Source organism: Colobus angolensis, unplaced genomic scaffold (genome assembly GCF_000951035.1).
Source record: "Colobus angolensis palliatus isolate OR3802 unplaced genomic scaffold, Cang.pa_1.0 Scaffold203, whole genome shotgun sequence".
Lineage (NCBI taxonomy): Eukaryota > Metazoa > Chordata > Mammalia > Primates > Cercopithecidae > Colobus > Colobus angolensis.
This window is the reverse complement of record NW_012115189.1, coordinates 384,347-404,313: the sequence shown is the minus strand read 5'-3', so window position 1 is coordinate 404,313 and position 19,967 is coordinate 384,347. Positions and strand designations below refer to the sequence as shown.

Here is a 19,967-nt window from a genome sequence, read left to right as displayed (position 1 = left end):
TGTGGCACCAGAAATCAATTGTGGAGATACAGAGATATGTGACCTTTTAACAGAGAATTCAAAATACTTGTGTTGAGGAAACTCAGAGAAATTCAAGATAGCAAAGAGAAGGAACTAATAATTCTATCAGACAAATTTAACAACGAAATTGAAATAATTTTTAAAAATCAATCAGCAATTCCAGAGCTGAAAAATGTAACTGGGGTACTAAAGAATGCACCAGAGTCCTTTAATAGTAGAACTGATCAAGCAGAAGAAAGGATTAGCGAGTTTGAAGAAATGGCTATTTGAAAATGCAAAGTCAGAGAAGGCAAAAGAAAAAAGAATAAAAAACGAGGAAGCATGCCATGTCTACAGGTTTAAAAAAAAATGCCTCAAAAGGGCAAATCTAAGAGTTATTAGCCATAAAGAGGAGGTAGAGAAAAAAATAGGAGTAGAAGGTTTATTTAAAGAGGTAACAGAAAACTTTCTAAACCTATAGAAAGATACCAATATCCAAGTACAAGAATGTTATAGAACATCAAGTAGATTTAACACAAGGAAGACTACCTCTAGGCATTTAATAATTAAACTCCCAAAGATCAAGGATTTTGTTGAGGATTTTTGCATTCATGTTTATCAAGGATATTGGCCCAAAGTTTTCTCTTTTGTTGTTGTTGTGCCTTTTCCAGGTTTTGTTATCACGATAATGCTGGCCTCATAGAATGAGTTGTAAAGGCATTGTAAAGTCATTGTAAATAGTTTTGGTAGAAATGGTACCAGATCTTTTTTGTAAATATGGTAGAATTTGGCTGTGGATCTTTCTGGTCTTGGGCGTTTTTTGGTTGGTAGGCTATTTGTTACTGATTCAATTTTGGAGTTCATTATTTGTTAAGGGATTCAATTTCTTCCTGGCTCAGTGTGGGAGAATCTATGTGTCCAGGAATTTGTAAATTTCTTCTAGGTTTTCTATTTTGTGTGCATAGAAGTATTCATAGCAGTTTCTAATGGTTATTTTTATTTCTGTGGGGTCAGTGGTAATATCTTCGTCATCATTTCTAATTGTGTTTATTTGGATCTTCTCTCTTTCCTTTTTTATTAGTCTAGCTAGTGGCTTATCTATCTTATTTTTTTAAAGCAACTTCTATATTTGTTGATCTTTTGAATAGCTTTTCGTGTCTCAGTCTCCCTCGGTTCAGCTCAGATTCTGGTTATTTCTTGTCTTCTGCTAACTTTAGGGCTGATTTGCTCTTGCTTCTTAAATTATTTCAGTTGTGATGTTGGGTTGTTAATTTGAGATCTTTTTAACTTCTAGATATGGACATTTTAGTGCTATTAATTTTCCTCTTAACACTGCTTTAGCTGTGTCCTGGAGATTCTTGTATGTTATATCCTTGTTCTCATTAGTTTCAAAGAACTTCTTGATTTCTGACTTAATTTCACTATTTACCCAAAAGTCATTCAGGAGCATGTTGTTGGCTTTTCAAAAATTTAAACAAAATTGACAAACCTTTAGCTAGACTACTCAAGAAAAAAAAGAGAAGATCCAAAAATAAAAAATAAAATCAGAAATAAAAAGAAGACATTACAACTGTTACTGCTGAAATTCAAAGGATCGTTAGTGGCTACTCTGAGCAACTATATGACAATAAATGGAAAATTCAGATGAAATGGACAAATTCCTAGACTTGTACAACCTACTAAATTGAGCAATGAAGAAATCTAAAACCTGAACAAACAAATAACAAGTTACAAGATAGAAGCCATAATAAAAAGTCTCCCAGTAAAGAAACGATCCCAAAAAATAGAGGAGGAAGTAATACTTCCAAACTCATTCTATGAAGCCAGGATTATCCTGATACCCAAACCAGACAAAGACATAAAAAAAGAAAATCACAAGCCAAGATCTCTATTATTGATGCAAATATCTTCAACAAGGTACTAGCAAACAGAATCCAACAATACATTAAAATGATCATTCATCATGACAAAGTGGAATTTATCTCTGGGATAGAAGGGTGGTTCAACATACATAAATCAATCAACGTGATCCATCATATCAAGAGAATGAATGATAAAAACCATATGATCATTTCAATGGATGCTGACAAAGCATTTGATAAAATTCAACATCCCTTCATGACAAGTACCCTCAAAGAACTGGGGATAGTAAGAAGAATCTCAACTTAATAAAAGCCATATATGACAGACCCAATGTAATATGGAATGGGAAAAATCTGAAAGCCTTTCCTCTAGTATCTGGAACATGACAAAGATGCCCACTTCACCATTGTTATTTAAATAATACTGGAAGTCCTAGCTAGAGCAATCAAACAAGAGAAAGATATAAAGGGCATCCATTTTGGAATGGAAGAAGTCAAATTACCCACCTGATAAATTCAGTAAAGTTGTAGGATAAAAATAAAAATACAAAACTCAGTAGCATTTCTGTATGCCAATAGTGAATAATCTGAAAAAGGATTCAAAATAGTAATCCCATTGACAAAAATATTAATACCTAGGAATTAACTAAACCAATAAAAGTGACAGATCTCTACAAAGAAAACTATAAAAACAGATGAAAGAAATTTAAGAGACACCAAAAAATAGAAAGATATTGTGGTCATGGATTGGAAGAATCAATATTGTTAAAATGTCCATACTACCCAAAGCAATCTACAGATTCAATGCAGTCCCTATCAAAGTATCAATGATATTCTTCACAGTAATAGAGAAAACAATCCTAAAATTTCTATGGGACCACAAAAACTCAGAATGCCAAAAGCTACCCTAAGCAAAAAGAACACAAGCAAAAGAATCACATTAATTGACTTCAAATTATACTACAGAGCTATAGTAACCAAAAACTGCAAGGTACTGGCATAACAGCAGATACATAGACCAATGGAACAGAATAGAGAACCCAGAAACAAATCCACACAACTACAATGAACTCATCTTCACCTAATGTGCCAAGAATATACACTGGGGCAAAGACAGTCTTTTCAACAAACAGTGCTGGGAAAACTGCATATCCATATGCAGAAGAAAACAGAACCCTATCTGTCACTACTGAGTAAATACCCAACAAGGACAGGCAACTGAAGCATAAAACAAATGGGATCACATCAAATTAAAAAGCTTCTGCACAGCAAAGAATACAATCAGAAAAGTGAAGAGACAACCCACAGAATAGGAGAAAATATTTGAAGTCTACCCATCTGACAAAGGATTAATAACGAGACTATATGATGAGCTCAAACAACTTTCTAGGAAAAAAATCTAATAATCTGATTTTAAAATGGGCAAAAGATTTGAATAGACATTTCTCATATAAGACATACAAATGGCAAACAGGTATTTGAATAGGTCTCAACATGATTGATCATCAAAGAAATGCAAATCAAAACTACAATGAGATTTTATCTCACGCCAGTTAAAATGGCTTATATCCAAAATACAGGCAATAACGAATGTTGGTGAGGTATGGAAAAAAGAGATCCCCATTACACTGTTGGTGGGAATGCAATTTAGTACAACCACTACAGAGAATAGTTTGTAGATTCCTCAAAAAATGAAATATAGAGCTACCACGTGACCCAGCAAAACCACTGCCAGGTATATACCAAAAAAGAAAGGAAACCAGTATACATTAAAAAAAAAAACAAATCCGATAAGATGACCAAATAGAAACAGCTCCAGTCTGCAGCTCCCAATGAGATCAACACAGAAGGTGGGTGATTTCTACATTTCCAACTGAGATACCCAGCTCATCTCACTGGGACTGGTTAGACAGAGGGAACAGTCCATGGAGCACAAGCCAAAGCAGGGTGGGGCATGGCCTCACCCAGGAAGTGCAAGTGTTCAGGGAATTCACTCCCCCAGCCAAGGGAAGCCATGAGGCACTGTGCCATGAGGAATAGTGCACTAAAGCCCAGATACTACGCTTTTCCCATAGTCTTCGCAACCCACAGACCAGGAGATTCCCTCAGGTGCCTATGCCATTAGGGCCCTGGGTTTCAAGCACAAAATTGGGAGGCCATTTGGGAAGACACCAAGCTAGCTGCAGGAGTTTTTGTTTTTTTTTCATACCTCAGTGGTGCCTGGAATGCCAGAGAGACAGAGCCGTTCACTTCCCTGGAGAAGGGGCTGAAACCAGGGAGACAAATGATCTAGCGCAGCAGGTCCCAGTCCCACTGAGCCCAGCAAGCTAAGATCTACTGACTTGAAAATCTCCCTGCCAACACAGCAGTATGAAGTCAACCTGGGATGCTTGAGCTTGGTCAGGAGAGGGATGCTCACCATTACTGAGGCTAGAGTAGGCAGTTTTCCCATCACAGTGTAAACAAAGCCACCTGGAAGTTCAAACTGGGCAGGGCTCATCTCAACTTGGCAAAGCCATCATAGCCAGACTGCCTCTTTAGATTCCTCCTCTCTGGGCAGGGCATCTCTGAAAGAAAGGCAGCAGCCCAGGTCAGGGGCTTATAGACAAAACTCCCACCTCACTGGGACAGAACACCTCAGGGAAAGGGTGGCTATGGGTGCAGCTTCAGCAGACTTAAACATTCCTGCCTGCCAGCTCTAAAGAGAACAGCAGATCCACCAGGACAGTGCTAGAGCTCTGCTAAAGGATGGACTGCCTCCTCAAGTGGGTCCCTGACCCCTGTGCCTTATTACTGAAAGACAGCTCCCAGCAGTGGTCAACAGACGTCTCATACAGAAGAGCTCTGACTGGCATTTTGTAGGTGCCCCTCTGAGATGAAGCTTCCAGAGGAAGGAACAGGCAGTCGTCTTTGCTGTTCTGCAGGCTCTGCTGGTAATGCCCAGGCAAACAGGGTCTGGAATGGACCTCCAGCAAACACCAGCAGACCTGCAGCAGAGAGCCCTGACTGTTAGAAGGAAAAATAACAAACAGAAAGGAATAGCATGAACATCAAAATAAAGGACATCCACACAGAAACCCCATACAAAGGTTACCCACATCAAAGACCAAAGGTAGATAAATCCACAATGATGAGGAAAAAACAGCCCAAAAAGGCTGAAAATTCCAAAACCCAGAATGCCTCTTCCCCTCCAAAGGATCACAACTCCTTGCCAGCAAGGGAACACAACAGAACAGAGAATGAGTTCGATGAACTGGCAAAAGTAGACTACAGAAGGTGGGTAATAACAAACTCCTCCAAGTGAAATAAGCATGTTCTAACCCAATGCAAGGAAACTAAGAACCTTGAAAAAATGTTAGAGGAATTGCTAACTAGAATAACTAGTTTGGAGAAGAATATAAATGACCTGATGGAACTGAAAAATACAGCACAAGAACTTCGTGAATCATACACAAGTATAAATAGCCAAATTCACCAAGGGGAAGAAAGAATATCAGACACTGAAGATCAACTAAATGAAATAAAACATGAAGACAAGGTTAGAGAAAAAAGGATGAAAAGGAACAAGCAAAGCCTCAAAGAAATACTGGACTCTGTGAAAAGACCAAACCGACATTTCATTGGTGTACCTGAAAGTGATGGGGAGAACGGAACCAAGTTGGTAAACACTCTTCAGGATATTATGCAGGAGAAGTTCCCCAATCTAGCAAGACAGACCAACATTCAAATTCAGGAAATATAGGGAACACCACAAAGATACTCCTCAGGAAGGGCAACCCCAAGACTCATACTTGTCAGATTAACCATGGTTGAAATGAAAAAAACAAAAATGTCAAGGGCAGCCAGAGAGAAAGGTCAGGTTATCCATAAAGAGAAGCCAATTACACTAACAGTGGATTTATTTCCAGAAACCCTACAAGCCATAAGGGAGAGGGAGCCAGTATTCAACATTCTTTAAAAAAAAGAATTTTCAATCCAGAATTTCATATCCAGCCAAACTAAGCTTCATAAGCAAAGAAAAATTAAAATCCTTTATAGACAAGCAAATGCTGAGAGATTTTGTCACCACCAGGCCTGCCTTACAAGTGCTTCTGAATGAAGCACTAAATATGGAAAGGATAAACCAGCACCAGCCACTGCAAAAACATACCAAATTGTAAAGACAATCGACACTATGAAGAAACTGCATCACCTGACAGGTAAAATAACCAGCTAGCATCATAATGACAGGATCAAATTCACATATAACAATATTAACCTTAAATGTAAACAAACTAAATGCCCCAGTTAAAAGACAAAGACTGGCAAATTGGATAAAGAGTTAAGACCCATTGGTGTGCTGCATTCAGGAGACCCGTCTCACGTGCAAAGACACACAGAGGATCAAAATAAAGGGATGGAGGGATATTTACCAAGCAAATGGAAAGCAATACAAACAAACAGCAAAAAAAAAAAAAGCAGGGCTTGCAATCCTAGTCTCCGATAAAACATACTTTAAACCAACAAAGATCAAAAAGGACAAAGAAGGGCATTACATAATGGTGAAGGGATCAATGCAACAAGAAAAGCTAACTATTTAAATATATATGCAACCAATACAGTAGTACCCAGGTTCATAAAGCAAGTTCTTAGAGACCTATAAAGAGACTTAGACTCCCACACAATAGTAGTGGGAGACTTTAACACCTCACTGTCAATATTAGATCAACAAGATAGAAAATTAACAACGATATTCAGGACGTGAACTCAACTCTGGACCAAACGGACCTAATAGACATCTACAGAACTCTCCACCCCAAATCAACAGAATATACATTCTACTCAGCACCACATCACGCTTATAAGATTGACCACATAACTGAAAGTAAAACACTCATCAGCAAATGCAAAAGAATGGAAATTATAACAAACAGTTCCTCAGACCACAGTGCAATCAAATTACAACTAAGGATTAAGAAACACAATCAAAACCGCACAGCTAAATGGAAACTGAGCAACCTGCCCCTGAATGACTACTGGGTAAATAATGAAATTAAGGCAGAAATAAACAAGTTCTTTGAAACCAATGAGAAAAAAGACACATTGTACCAGAATCTCTGGGTACAGCTAAAGCACTGTTTAGAGGGAAATTACTAGAACTAAATGCCCACAGAACAAGATGGGAAAGATCTAAAATTGACACCCTAACATCACAATTAAAAGAATTAGAGAAGCAAGAGCAAAAAAATTCAAAAGCTAGCAGAAGACAAAAAATAACTAAGATCAGAGCAGAAATGAAGGAGATACAGCACAAAAAACCCTTCAAAAAATCAGAGTCCAGGAGCTGGTTTTTTGAAAGGATTAACAAAATAGATAGACTACTAGCCAGACTAATAAGAAAAGAGAGAAGAATCAAATAGATACAATACAAAATAATAAAGGGGATATCACCACTGATCCCATAGAAATACAAACTACCATCAGAGAATACTATTATCACCTCTATGCAAATAAACTAGAAAATCTAGCGCAAATGGATAAATTCCTGGACACCTATACCCTGCCAAGATAATCAGACAGAAGTTGAATCCCTGAATAGACCAATAACAAGTTCTGAAATTGAGGCAGTAATTAATAGCCTACTGACCGAAAAAAGCCCAGGAGCAGATGGATTTACAGCCAAATTCTACTGGAAGTACAAAGAGGGGCTGGTACCACTACTTTTGAAACTATTCCAAACAATAGAAAAAGAGCGACTCCTCCCTACCTCATTTTATCAGGCCAGCATCATTCTGATACCAAAATCTGGCAGAGACGAACCAAAAAAGAAAATTTCAGGCCAATATCCCTGATGAACATCGATGCAAAAATCCTCAATAAAACACTCTCAAACTGAATCCAGAAGCATATCTAAAAGCTTATGCACCACAATCAAGTTGGCTTTATCCCAGGGATGCAAGGCTGTTTCAGCATATGCAAATCAACAAATGTAATCCATCACATAAGCAGAACCAATGACAAAAACTACACGATTATCTCAACAGAGGCACAAAAGGTCTTAATAAAATTCAACAACCTTTCATGCTAAAAGCTCTCAATAAGCTAGGTATTGATGGAACGTAGTTCTAAATAATATGAGCTATTTATGACAAACACACAGCCAATATAAAACCAAAAGGGCAAAAGGTGGAAGCATTCCTTTTGAAAACTAGCACAAGACAAGGATGCCCTCTCTAGCCACTCCTATTCAACACAGTATTGGAAGTTAAGGACAGGGCAATCAGGCAAGAGAAAGAAATAAAGTGTATTAAAATAGGAAGAGAGGAAGTCAAATTTTCTCTGTTTGCAGATGACATGACTGTACATTTAGAAAATCCCATAGTCTCAGCCCAAAATCTCCTTAAGCTGATAAGCAACTTCAGCAAAGTCTCAGGATACAAATTCAATGTGCAAAATCACAAGCATTCCTATACATCAAAAATAGACAGACAGCCAAATCATGAGTGAACGCCCATTCGTAATTGCTACAAAGAGAATAAAATACCTAGGAATACAATTTACAAGGTATATGAAGAACCACTTCAAGGAGAACTACAAACCACTGTTCAAGGAAATAAGAGAGGACACAAACAAATGGAAAAACATTTCATGCTCACAGATAAAAAAGAATCAATATTGTGAAAATGATCATAATACCCAAAGTAATTTATAGATTCAATACTATACCCATCAAGCTACCATTGACTTTCCTCACAGAATTAGAAAAAAAATACCTTAAATTTCACGTGGAACCAAAAAAGAGCCTGTATAGCCAAGAGAATCCTAAGCAAAAAGAACAAAGTTGGAGACATCACACTACCTGACTTCAAACTATACTATAAGGTTACAGTAACCAAAACAGCATGGTACTGGTACCAAAGAGATATATAGAACAATGGAACAGAAAAGAGGCCTCAGAAATAATGCCACACATCTACAACCATCTGGTCTTGGACAAACCTGACACAAACAAGCAATGGGGAAAGGATTCCCCATTTAATAAATGGTATTGGGAAAACTGGCTAGCCATATGCAGAAAACTGAAACTGGACCCCTTCTTTACACCTTATACAAAAATTAACTCAAGATCAATTAAAGACTTAAACGTAAGACCTAAAACCATAAAAACCCTAGAAGAAAACCAAGGCAATACCATTCAGGATATAGGCATAGGCAAAGACATCAGGACTGAAACACAAAAAGCAATGGCAACAGAAGCCAAAATTGACAAATGGAATCTAATTAAAGTAAATAGCTTCTGCACAGCAAAAGAAACTTTCATCAGAGTGAACAGGCAACCTTCAAAATGGGAGAAAATTTTTGCAGTCTATCTGACAAAGGGCTAGTATCCAGAATCTACAAAGAACTCAAACAAATTTACAAGAAAAAAGCAAACAACCCCATCAAAAAGTGGGTGAAGGATATGAACAGGCATTTCTCAAAGGAAGACATTTATACAGCCAACAAACATGAAAAAAGTCTCATCATCACTGGTCATTAGAGAAATGCAAATCAAAACCACAATGGGATACCATCTCCCACCAGTTAGAATGGTGATCATTAAAAAGTCAGGAAACAACAGATGCTGGAGAGGATTTGGAGAAACAGGAACACTTTTATACTGTTAGTGGGAGTGTAAATTAATTCATCCATTGTGGAAGACAGTGTGGCAATTCCTCAAAGATCTAGAAATACCATTTGACGCAGAAATACCATCACTGGGTATATACTGAAAGGATTATGAATCATTCTACTATAAAGACACATGCACATATATATTTATTGCAGCACTGTTCACAATAGCAACGACTTGGAACCAACCCAAATGCCCATTGATGGTAGATTAGATAAAGAAAATCTGGCACATATATGCCATGGAATACTATGCACCCATAAAAAGGATGAGTTCATGTCCTTTGCAGGGACATGGATGAAGCTGGGAACCATCATTCCCAGCAAACTAACACAGGAACAGAAAATCAAACACTGTATGTTCTCACGCATAAGTTGGAGTTGAGCAATGAGAACACATTGACACAGAGAGGGGAACATCACACAGCGGTGCTGTCGGGGGGTGCAGGGCTAGGGGAGGGATAGCATTGAGAGAAAAACCTAAAGTAGATGATGGGTTGATGAGTGCCGCAAACCACCATGGCACTTGTATATTCTGCACATGTATCCCGGAACTTAAAGTATAACATAATAAAAACAATCTTCATTTCCATGTTTGTTGCAGCACTGTTCACAACAGCCAGATTTTGGAAGCAACCTAAGTGTCTATTAACAGATGAGTGAATAAAGAAAATGTGGTACATATACACAATGGAGTACTATTCAACCATAAAAAGAATGAGATCCTATAATTTACAACAACACAGATGGAACTGGAGGTCATTATGCTAAGTTAAATAAGCCAGGCACTGAAATACAGATATTGCATGTTCTCACTTATTTGTAAGACCTAAAAATCAAAGCAATTGAACTCGTGGAGACAAAGAGTTGAAAGATGGTTACCAGAGCTAGGAAGTATAGGTGGGGGCTGGCGGATAGGTGGGAATGGTTAATGGATTCAACAATAATCGATAGAAAGGATGAATAAAACCTCGTATTTGATAGCACAACTGGGTGACTATAATAAAAATTTCATTTTACATTTTCAAATAACCAAGCGAGCATCAGTGGACCATTTGTCATACGACGGATCAATGCTGGAGGAGATGGATACCCCATTTACATGATGTGATTAGTATGCATTGCCTGTAGCAAAACATCTCACATACCTCATAAATATATACCCCTATTATGTACTCACAAAATTAAAATAATTTTTTTAATTTTAAAAATATACACAAGAAGAAATAGGAGAAAAAGGAAGGAAAAAAGAACATATGAAACAACTAGGAAACAAAATGTAACGGGAACAAAGTCTCACGTATCAATAGGAACTCTGAATGGAAGTAAATTAAATTCTCCACTTGAAAGATATAGATTGGCTACATATATATTTTTAAAAAACAGTATCCAAATATATGCTGCCAATAGGAAACACTTTACCTCTAAAGGTACATACAGACTGAATATGAAGAGATGGAAAAAGATATTCCATGCCAATGAAAACCAAAAGCAAGCAGGAGTAGATATACTTAGATAAAACAGAATTTAAGTCAAAAACAGTTTTTAAAAAGCAAAAGTTATTTTATAATAATAAATGGACCAATTGAGTAAGAGGATATAATTCTAAATATACAGGCACCCAACACTGGAGCACCTAGATTAATAAAGAAAATATTACTTGATCTAAAGAAAGATATATGATCCCCACTCAGCATTACACTGATCAACTACACACAAAATCAGCATTAAACATTGGACTTAAATTAGACTTCAGACCAAATAGACCTTACAGGTATTTACAGAACATTATATCCAACAGCTGCAGAATACATTTATCTCGTCAGTCCATGGAACATTCTCCAGAATTGATCATATATTAGGCCACTAAACAAGTCTCAAAATTTTTAAAATATCAAAATCATATCATGTATCTTCTTAGACCACAATGGAACAAAACTAAAAATCATTACCAAGGAAGATTTTGCAAACTATACAAATATATGGAAATTAAACAACATTCCTAAAGAACTATTGGGTGAATAAAGAAAATGAAAATCAAAAAAATTCTTGAAATAAATGAAAATGGAAACACAATATACCAATCTGTGGGACACAGCAAAAGCTGTGCTAAGAGGGAAGTTTATAGTAATAAACACCTATATCAACAAAACAGAAAGATTTTAAATAATCTAATGATGCACTTCAAGGAACTACAAAAGCAAGAACAAACCAAACCCAAAATTAACAGAAAAAAAAAAAAACAATAAAGATCAGAGCACATCTAAACAGAGACTTAAAAAAATACAAAAAATTAATGAAGTGAAAAGTTGGTTTTTTAAAAAGTTTAAAAAATTGAGAAACTTTTAACTAGACTAACAAAAAAACAAAATCAGAAATGAAAAAGGAGACACTACAATTGATAACACAGAAACACAAAAGATCATCAGAGATTGTGATAACTATACACTAACAAATAGAAAAACCGAGAGGAAATGGATAAATCCCTGGAAACATAACCTACCACGAATAAATCAAGAAGAGCTAGAAAACCTGAGAGCCCAATAACAACTAGTGAGACTGACTCCGTAATAAAAATTCTCCAAACAAAGAAGAGCTCAATACTGGATAGATTCAATGCTGAATTCCAGCACATATTAAAAGAGTAAATATTAATTCTCCTCCTCAAAGTATTCTAAAAAATTGAAGAGGAAGGAATTCTCCCTAACTCATTCTACAAGGCCTGCATTATTCCAATACAGAAACCAGACAAGGATACAATTAAAAAGAAAACTACAAGTGAATACTTCTGATGAACATAGACACAAAAATCCTCAACAAACTATTAGCAAACCAAATCCAGCAATACACCAAAAAGATAATACAACAAAATCAAGCAGAATTTAAAGGATGCAAGGAAGATTTCACATACAGAAATAAAAAAATGTGATATATCACATCAACAGAATGAAGAACAAAAACTATATTGTCATCTTAATAGATATAGAAAAAGCATTTGGTAAAATTCAATAACTCTTTATGATAAAAATTCTGAACAAACTAGGCATGGTTGAACCATACCTCAAAATAATAAAGGTCATATATGACAGTTTCACAGCTAACATTATGCCAAATGGATAAAGTTGAAAGCATTTTCTCTAAGAACTGGAACAAGACAAGTATGATCACTTCCTTCATTCCTATTCAAGATGGTACTTGAACTCCTAGCTGAACAATCAAGAAAAAAAAAAGAAATAAATAAAATGCATCCAGGTTGGAAGAGAGGAAATCAAATTGTCTCCTTTTGAAGATTACATAATTGTATATCTAGAAAAACAAAAGACTCTACCAAAAAAACTCTTAGAAGTGATTTAAAAAATTCAATAACTTTGCAGGATGTAAAATCAACATACAACAATCACTAGCATTTTTATACACCAAGAATGAAATAACCCAGAAAGAAATCAAGAAGGCAATCTGATTTACAGTAGCTACAAATGACAATATAAGAACAAAATTTAATCAAGGAGGTGAGAGATCTGTACAATTAAAACTCAAAAAAAAATGATGAAAAATATTGAAGAAGACACACAAAAAAGGACATTTCATGTTCATAGATTGGAAGAATTAATATCATTGAAATTACCACACTGGAAATAGCAGTCTATGAATTCAATGCAGTCCTATAAAACCATTAATGTCATTTGTGACAAAAATAGTAAAAACATTCCTAAATTTGTATGGAACCAAAGAAGAGCCCAAATAGCCAAAGCAATACTAAGCAGAAAGAACAAAGCTAGAGGCATCAAACTACTTGACTTCAAAATATATTACAAGGTAATAGTAAATAAAACAGCATGCTATTGGTATAAAAATAAATGCACAGACAAATGAAACAGAATAAAGAACCCAGAAATAAATCTACATTTTTACAGCCAGTCTTCAACAAAGCTGCCCAAAACAGTGTCCTTGATGAAGGACACTCTTCAATAAATTGTACTGGGAAAATTGGATAACTGTATATAGAATAATGAGACTGAACTCTTACCTCTCACCACATACAAAAGTCAACTCAAGATGGATTAAACTATAAGACTACTAGAGGAAAATGTAGAGAAAACTCATTAGGACATTGGTCTAGGCAAAGATTTTATGGCTAAGACCTCAAAAGCACAGGAAAAAAAAAAAAAGACAATGGGATTTAATTAAACTAAAATTCTTCTGTACAGAAAAAAAAAACAGAGTGAAGGAATAGCCTCTTAAATGGGAGAAAACAATTGCAATTTACTCATACGACAGGTGACTAATATTTAGAATATAAGAGTAACTCAAACAACACATGAGTAATAAATAATCTCATTTAAAAATGGGCCAATGACATGAATAGATGTATCTTAAAAGAAGACATACAAATGGCCAACATGTACATAAAAAATGCTCATTATCACTAATCATTAGTGAAATGCAAATCAAAACCACAATGAGATATCATCTTATCCTAGTCAGAATGACTGTCATTAAAAAGACAAATAACAGATATTAACAAGGATGTGGAGAAAAGTTCTTATATGCTGTTGGTGGAAATGTGAATTAGTATATCAATATGAAAAATGGTATGGAGATTTCTCAAGAAAAGTAAAAATAGAAGTACCATATAATCTAGCAATCTCACTACTGGGCATCTATCCAAAGGAAAAGAAATCAGCTATATCAAAGGGATGCCTGCACTCACATGTTTATTGCAGCACTATTCACAGTAGCCAAGATTTGGAAGCAACCTAAGTGCTCACCAACAGACTAATGGATGAAAAAAATGTGGTATATACACACAATGGAATACTAGTAAGCCATTAAAAAAATAGTGTCATTTTCAGCAATATGGATGAAACTAGAGGTTATGTTAAGTAAAACAAGCCAGTCACAGAAAGACAAATATCATATCTTCTCACTCATATGTGAAGGTTAGAAAATTTGATCTCATGGACATAGAGAATAGAATGATAGATACCAGAGACTGTGAAGAGTAGATGAGGAAGGGGGAATGAAGAGAGATTGATTATGAGTACTAGCATACAGTTAGACAGAAGAAATTCTCATATTTAATAGCAGACTATGGTGACTAAGCAACAATATTACGTATATTTCAAAGTAACTAGAAGAGAGAACTTAAAATCATACCAACAAATTAAAATGATAAACACTCGAGGTGGTGGCAACCCCAAAACTATGACTTGATGATTACCCATTCTGTGCATGCAACAAACACATGTACTCCATAAATATGTAAAATATTATGTATCAATAAAAGAGAAAAAATCCAAAAATAAATTCACTCCATATATTTTATTTAGTGGACTTTATCAGGAAATGAGATATCTTACATATGTGAATTTTCTACAAATTTGAAGCTTGAGTGCTAATCATTAAAATTTTGATCATATTGATGAAAATGTTTCTAAAATATATCATCCTACCAATTTTAAATTAGAGTTTTGAACACATTCACTGTTTTGCCCCAGATTATGTGAAATTTTCCTGCTATCTGCTTATAATATAGTCTACAGAACTTTTGGTCAGTCGAGCAAGCTGCTACATGTCCCACTGATACACATATTGATGACATCATGCCAATTGGACCTGGGGGGCTGAGAAAATACATAAGTGCCAGAATACAATTGACCCTCCATATTTAGTATAACAATTATTTATATAGCATCTACACTGTGTCAGGTATTATAAGTAATACCTGATGGAGCAGAGGGATAGAGCATTCAGTAGAAAGGGCAAAGACAAAAAAACTCTTTCCCAACTCCTGCAACTACCCATTTTACATTTATTTTCTTTTGCAGTTCACTGCTGAATAGCTGGGTTGTGCCTTTCATATGGAAGACCCCCTCAGCTCTAATGATTGAATGGGATCAGGCTGGAGTTCTTGTACCAGGAAGCATAATAGACTACTTAGACCAGCTCTTTCCTAATGTTTAAAGAAAGGAGGCAAAAGGATTCTTGAAGGGTACTTATTCCTCAGCTCCATATCATTATGGAAAGTGAGTACATAGAAATTATAGGCAGTGAGCCATAGTTAACAATAAATACTGCATTTATCCAGAGCCTCCCAGCTGCGTTCTATTTAGGCATTGCAAAGAAACTAGCATCTGATAAACCACAATTGTAGCAGCCTTTAGTTGTTGCCCAGTCCCTCTCCTTGGCTATCATTTTTTCCTTGAGTCATGGCAAGTAGGCCCTCACAGAGCACTTCAGGTACATTGTTAGAGAAGCAGCAGAACATAGGGTACAAAAATTGAGCCTTGGAGTCAAACACTCCTGAGTTTAAATTCCAGTATCTATGTAGTCATAGAGCATTTTCATATTTTGGCTAATAATGCCTTTACACTGATAAATGTTTTCTTTCCTGGTCAGGAACCAAGCATCTTCTATGCAGAAATATTTAATGCTACCAAGTCTGGAGAAGTCATAAAAATGGGATCTAGGATGAGGAATGCTATACACATCCAAAGAGACCCAGCTTTGTCAGGTGTCCTGGAACATGCTGACCAAGCTCTGTCATTATCTTGTTTCTTTCAGGAGTCTCACTCTCTCACCCAGACTGGAGTGCAGTGATGCAATCTTAGCTCACTGCAGGCTCCACCGCCCAGCTTCACGTCATTCTCCTGCCTCAGCCTCCTGAGTAGCTGGGACTGCAGGTGCCCTGAAACACACCTGGCTAATTTTTTTGTATTTTTAGTAGAGACAGGATTTCACCGTGTTAGCCAGGATGGTCTCTATCTCCTGACCTCACGATCCGCCTGCCTCAGCCTCCCAAAGTGCTGGGATTACAGGCTTCAGCCACCGCACACGGCCTCCAGTGCTAAATATTTTTCTGTCTTCATTGTCAACCTTTGAAATGGTCTTGATGCTTAACTAACTTTTTTCAACTTTTTGGAATCTAGGGATTGATGATCATACATTAAAGGTTCGGGTGGTGAAAAACTACTATTGTCCTTTAGCTTTGGAAAAACATTTTACTGTCAACTTGGAGCACATATGTTTTAATTATTTAAAGCCTAGTAGCCTAAATATGATGCCCAGTGAGAATGGTATTAATATAACACTAGAGAAAGGTATATAGTATAGAAGAAAAATTAGTACTTGGGATAGGAAAATGTGAAAAACAGGTGTCTTTGTCTACATAGACAAATAGCTCTATATACCTCTCTTATTACACAAAGTGCAATAGTGACAACATCATCAAGCGATGTAAATGATAGCTTTTCTGGGAGAAACCCATCAAGAACAATTACTATACTAGTAACAACAAAAACACCTTATGATCACCGTAAAAGCAGTAGGTCAACAGACATTAAGAAATGTAAAAGTTGTCATTTTATAGCAGGCACAGTTATGCAAACAATTTTCCAAATGGTACCCCAAAGGAAAAGCTATATTGGAAAATTAAACCTCATCTGCACCTTCTAAAATAATCCAGCAATATCTGTCTCTAACCATCTTTATAGTGACAGCTTCTCTGCCAGTTGTATTATGAGTTTTAGAAAAGGGAGAAGAAAAAGATTGACATAGCCTGACAACTGCGCAGACACTGAGCTTCTGATCTTCCGTATGTGCATACTTTAATCTATCACATTTTCAATGGGTTTTATGTTCAACCATGGGGTTTAGCATTGGATTTCCTAGGTTACTGAGCAGTAGGCACTCTCTCTATGATGTTGGATAAATCATTTCAGGATCAGACTATACTGGTTCCTTCTCCAAAATGCATTGTCAGTCACCCAATAAGAAATGCTTCTTACCCTCTGCTAAAGCCTCCACCTCAGCCAGGGCCACAAGGTGTCTGGTCCTTCCTTAGGTTTCACTCTCAAGAACCACTGATAGAAAGTGTCTTAAAAATATAATCAATATACTTAATAATAGTATCAAACTTTTGCCCAATGTTGTAATCTGGTTAGAGGCTCATTCTCTAGTTCTGAAGGTGAAAGAGCTGGTTCTTTTTTCTGGCCTCTTTTTTCTCAGAGAGAAAACAGACTTACAGACTTGCCTCCCTGCCTTCTCAGAAAATGGGAAAATGGATTTTAACAAAGAAAGAAAGTATGAAAATGTGGTTGGAAATCTATTTGTACTTACCAGGTATACAATGATAGAGTTTTTGGATAGGGAGTAATGCTAACACTTGACAGAATAGGACAATTATTTGGCCATATTTTTGAGGATCTGATGTTGCCTTTGTTAGCCCCACTAGCTCTGAGAATCCACCTTTCTTCTCTAGAGACAACTTTTAGTCCAAAATTCCATGTCAGATTGTATAGGAGTACAACCACCTCCTACAAGTCACCTGTGATCTCCTGTGGGATGGTTTCTATAAGGTCTATACTGACAAACTTACCCAGTAAAACTGAGTTCTACAGCTCTGGTTCAAAGCTCTGTCCTTATACATTATAGCCCTTAGGCACCTTATATTGAAACTCTCACTACCTTCTGCTTGTTTAATTCCAAACAAGACATTCACCCACCAGTGCTCGTTGTTTGGGTCCACTCCAGCAGCTTGGAACCCTTCTTTCTTTTGGGATGACACAGTACCTTTAGTATAAAATAAGATATGGGTCACAAATTCCTTGCTTTAAAACATAACAGACAAACACATACCTTTTTGTCTGTTTATTTTTTTTAAGAGTGATGCGTGGATTAGACTTTCCTAGGCAAAATCCTGAAGCTTTTTAAGATGTGGAGTGCATAGAGTTCTCAAATGCTTGGTCATTTGAAAACTGCATCTCTGATGTCCTGGCTACTTGGTCAGACTCTTATCTTTGAAATGTAGCTTAGATCATCATAAGGACCTTTGATGGGTACTGCTGAGAGCATTTTTTGCATATGCATAAGAAAAGATACATTTCTCTTATCACCATGAAACTGCATTGCTTCAAAAAGATGAACTAATCAGAAGCAGCTGGAATGAATTAGAGACATTGACAACTCAAAAATGAGACATAAGTGATCCTGTGGGGGAAAAGCACTTTTAAATTGTTTAAATGTGCTTGTCTAACATGTCACTAAAAGCTGTAATCTTCCATTTTCCATTAACAACTCCATCAATTTTCCTCTAATGTTTTAAATTAACTGTCTTCTCTCAAACATGATGCTGTTCAACATTTGAAGAAAATGGTCCCTGTTTTTTTTTAATTCCAGATTTAGAAAACCGAAATATGCAGCACATTTTGATAAAAGTTTATTCATGCTAGAGGTTGGCATGTTTCCTATCACTTGAAATTTTAGAGCATTGCCACCAAATAAATGTGCTTATTCTTTTATAAATTTTATGATCCCTATGATGGCAGCATTATAACTCTGCCAAACACGAGAAAATTACATTGTTTTTATAAAATTTTCAAGAGATGACCTTGTTTTCACTTAACTAATTTTATGCTTGCATCCTTGTTCTCTTCTGAGAATGACTTTTCTGGAGAAGGAAAAACAAAAGGATAATATGAAAATATTTTAGCACCCTATATTGATGGGAGTAAGTGTACATCTATTAAAAGAGAGAAATCACCCCACCCCAATTAGTTGATATAGCACATTTGGCTAATGGGTAAAAGGCATGTTATGTTCACAGATCAGATAAAAATTGAATTTCTATATCAAGCTACCAAGCAACCACTAATTAAATGTTGAGTAGATTTCAGACATGTCCTATAAGCCCTACTATGGTTGTGATGTTTTGGTTTTTACTTTAGAATGTTTATTGATTCATTTCAATCTAACAGATATTTACTATCACTTTATGCAGGCATGAAGCTAGGCACTGGGATGAAAAGAGTAATTAAATATGGGACAAGGTGTGCCAAAGAAGACTACTGGTCCTGTGGGATTGGCTGCATGTGAGAATCCACGAGAGGCTAAGAATACTGTACACAAAGATCCTTGATGTTCTTGAGCAAATCCCTAAAAATGCAGCATATAAAAAGTGTACAGAACAGATTACAAATGAGAAGCTGGCTATACTTAAAGTAGAACCAGATGTTAAAAAATTAGAAGACCAACTTCAAGGTGGCCAGATAGAAGAGGTGATTCATCAGGCTGAAAATGAACTAAGTCTGGTGAGAAAAACAATGCAGTGGAAACCATGGGAGGCATTAGTGGAAGAGCCTCCTGCCAATCAGTGGAAACAGCCAATATAATTATTAAATGACTTTGGTGGGTTGAGGGAAATAGATGTAATTAAACATTCTGTTACATTAAGAGTATGTTCATATTATTGATATTTTATAATCAAGAAAACTGATACAGAAAATACTTAGGAGACTCGTTAAAATGAGTGATTATGGTAACATCATCTTGTGAGTCAATTTTTGATTTGTAAATTTTTCACGCAAATTATTTCCAAGATGATATTTCTTTGAATAAAGAAGTTGTGGGAAGATCTGAAAATTAGAAAAATTCCTATCAATCTTCAATGCAGAGACT

The 19,967-nt window shown here is 36.1% G+C and overlaps 1 pseudogene; it reads left to right on the top strand.

Annotated features, from left to right (window-relative positions):
• The first annotated feature begins 19,329 nt into the window (after nucleotides 1–19,329).
• Nucleotides 19,330–19,682, top strand: LOC105511748 (annotated as a pseudogene).
• Nucleotides 19,683–19,967: the final 285 nt, after the last annotated feature.